Raw genomic sequence first — 3,488 nt, 5'->3', positions numbered from 1 at the left:
ACAAATCAAAGCCTCCGATCAAATCAAAGTCCACAATTCAACTCTAGTTTTTAGGACTTGTGAGAAGATCGTCTTGTGTTCTTTTGTTGCTCTTATTTCTTGGTTGGCTTTCTTCTTCCTCATTCTTGTTCTCTAAGTGACTTGTAACCAAAGCAAGAGACACTAAGCTTGTAGTGGTCCTTGCGGGGTCTAAGTGACCCGTTTGATTAAGGAGAAAGCTCACTCGGTCTAGGTGACCGTTTGAGAGAGGGAAAGGGTTGAAAGAGACCCGGTCTTTGTGACCACCTCAACAGGGAGTAGGTTTTTTAAGAACCGAACCTCGGTAAAACAAATCACCGTGTCATCTGCTTTATTTCTTGGTTGATTTGTTTTCGCCCTCTCTTTCGGACTCGATTTTAATTCTAACGCTGACCCCGGCTTGTAGTTGTGCTTTAAGTTTATAAATTTCAGATTCCGCCTATTCACCCCCCTCTAGGCGACTTTCAGTAACCTCCCCCTAAAAGTGTGCATACAAGTTTTGAATACTTGCAGGAGACATGCACTTTGATTTGATATCAAGAGGGGCGAATTATCTATAATCCGAACTTTTGCACATATAAGTGAAATGATACAAATTGTATAATATGAGTGTTTTATCACTTGTAGTATTAACAATATCAATTGATGCATCATCTACTATGGAGTGATAAAGGAGCTATGTGCCGTGCTCAAATAAATATTTCAAATCATGTAGGCTTGCTTAAGTGTATAAATTTAAAACAAGTAGTCCTACCATGTGATTTACCTAGTATGCATGCTTTTAAGCAAAAGTAAGTACAAAATGTAATACTAGGCATGAAAGGTAAAACTAGATGTAAGAAAATAGATACGCATATCTAATAATAAGAAATACAATGAATCTAGTTACTTTAGTCATGGGTGGGGAAATTTGGGTCCAAAATTTTCACTAACTCACTTGGCAATGAACTTGATCCAATATGATGTATCCCATGATATACATCCCAATTTTGCCAAGTCTCCAAATTTCCCGTAAGTCCTTCGGACTACTCACTTCCCTTTCGGGATCCAAACTTTCTTGGTGCTTTTCATGGTTGAAATTATTTCCTTTGGCACCCAAATGCGTTTGACCCCCTTTCCTTTGTTGGCTTACTTTTTGGCCTTGATTGCTATCACGGTATCACCTTCCATTCCTTTTCCTTTTGATCAAATATGGTGTAGCAGCCTTTTTATCCACCTTTTTGATGTAGGTGTTGGAGATTTTGCTTGTTGGCTTTTGCTTGAGCTTTTGCCTTTGCTTATCCCCGGTCATCACCTTGCATTGGAAAGACTTGTGGCCTTCCTTGTGCCATAGCCTACAAATCACGGTTTTCCCTTCATAGACTTGTTCACTCCCGCAGTGGTGTTATCCTGTGAAGGTTGGATTTGTTTGGCTTTGCCTTTCATACAAAGCCTTGCCAAGGCGAGCCACTTCTTGCCTTAATTGCTAATTTTTCTTTGCAACCTCATCCGAACATGTTTCTCCAACAATATTCTTAACACAAACTTGGTTGCAGGGGTTAGAATCATCAATTAAATCAAAGCAAGAAGTAGAAGCATCTTTCTTAATAATTTCAGGTATTTTAATCAAAGATACTTCTGAGGTGCTACCAATGTTTTCTAGCTTAGTAGTTAGCTCATTGTTGTGTATGCTAAGAATTTTCATTTTCTCTAGCAAATTATCAAAAGCTTCTTGGGAGCTAGCTAACTTAGCCTTAAGTTTTTCATTCTTTTTAATAAGGCCATCATCGGTAGCAGTGGATGGAGCACTAGACTCTAATTGCTCAATTTTGGTTGATAGCTCACAATTCAAATTTGCAAATGTTTCAAATTTTTCTAGCAAACCTTTATAATCATTTTGATAGCTAATCAACTTATTTTTCAAAGTTTTAAGTTGAGCCTTTTGTTTGGTGCAAACATCCTAAAAAAATTTAACGGCTTTCGCAAGCTCATCTACGGAGGGCTTTCCCTCACCTTCATCATCACTACTACTATCATCACTAGAGGATGGAATGCTCATTTTACCTCTTGCCATAAGGCAGTTGTGTGATGAGCGTGATGAGGACCGGTGGCTGCGCGTCCTTGGAGGTTCATCTTCACTTGAAGAATCATCCTAAGTTCTAACACTTGTTAGCGCCTTGCCTTTGCTCCTCCCCTTTTTGGGTTCGGTCATATTTGGACAGTTGTCCCTGAAGTGGCCCTTCTCCCCACATGCAAAACATCCTCTCTTCCTTTGCTTTTTCCTGTCAATGTTAAAGAGAAGATCTTCGACCTGCAAGGGCACACCCATTAGATTAATCTTGCGGATCATCCCCATTACCTTTCCGATGCGTCGAATTGTTTCTTCGTCCTTGGAGGATGATGTGCATGGTTGATTATCTTCATCATCATCACTTTCTTCTTCCTCCTCTTCTTCACTTGAGGAACTTAGAGTGGGATCCTTCTTTTTGCCCTTCCTTTCATCACATGCAAAAGCATATGGCCTTGAGGAAGTTGGCTCCTCTCCCCGACACTTTTTCGCGACATCTCAAAAGCCGCGATTTTCCCAATCACAATGGTCGGGTCATGGTACTCAAGTCCTCCATGTTGTGAAGGATGGTGATGATGCTCCCATATCTTTGTTGTGGTAGCAGGGAGATAATCTTCCTCACAATGTCCGCATCACCTAGCTTATTAATGCTAATAGAGTTGAGCTCATTGATAATTAGATTCAAACGAGAGTACATGTCTCTAACAAGCTCATCATCTTTCATAGCAAAAGAATTAAACTCATTTAAGACTAGGCAATGTTTTTGCTCATGGACATTGGACGTGCTGTCATGGAGCTCATGCAATTTTAGCCAAATCTCATTAGCAGTTTTCAAGGTAAATACTTGATTAAAAATATCCATGCTAAGAGATTCATACAAGCAAATTTTGACTTTAGCATTTAAATGAATTTCTTTTTCTTCACTCGTGGTGGGTTTCTCGGGATTCTTAGGGGGTTTCATCTCATCACGAGTGACTCTCCAAACGCCTAGATCAACGACCTCTAGGTAACAAGCCATTCTAGCACTATAATATAGGAAGTTAGTGCCGTCAAAGTGTGGTGGCCTATGGGTATCCATCCCTTCCTCAAAAAAATGTCGGCTCTTTTAGCGGTGAAGCTAAAGCGTTTTAAATGAGCCAAACCAGGCTCTGATACCACTTGTAGGAAACGGGTGGCGCCTAAGAGGGGGGGTGAATTAGGACTTCTAAAACTTTTACTTAACTAGGCCACAAATAAATCCCTAGAGCAAAACCTATGCAATTAATCAAACTGGAATGTGCAAACTAGGTTTTGTCTAAGTGTTGCTATCTCTACCGCAATGGCTAAGTTTCAATCTACACTATATAAGTATGAAAGGCAAGATTGAAACTTAAATGCTTAATATAAATGCGGAAACTTAAAGAGCAAGGTAGAGATGCAAACT

The sequence above is a fragment of the Zea mays genome, chromosome 2 (assembly GCF_902167145.1).
Source record: "Zea mays cultivar B73 chromosome 2, Zm-B73-REFERENCE-NAM-5.0, whole genome shotgun sequence".
Taxonomy (NCBI): domain Eukaryota; kingdom Viridiplantae; phylum Streptophyta; class Magnoliopsida; order Poales; family Poaceae; genus Zea; species Zea mays.
The sequence above is the reverse complement of the archived record's forward strand: the minus strand, read 5'-3'. Positions refer to the sequence as shown.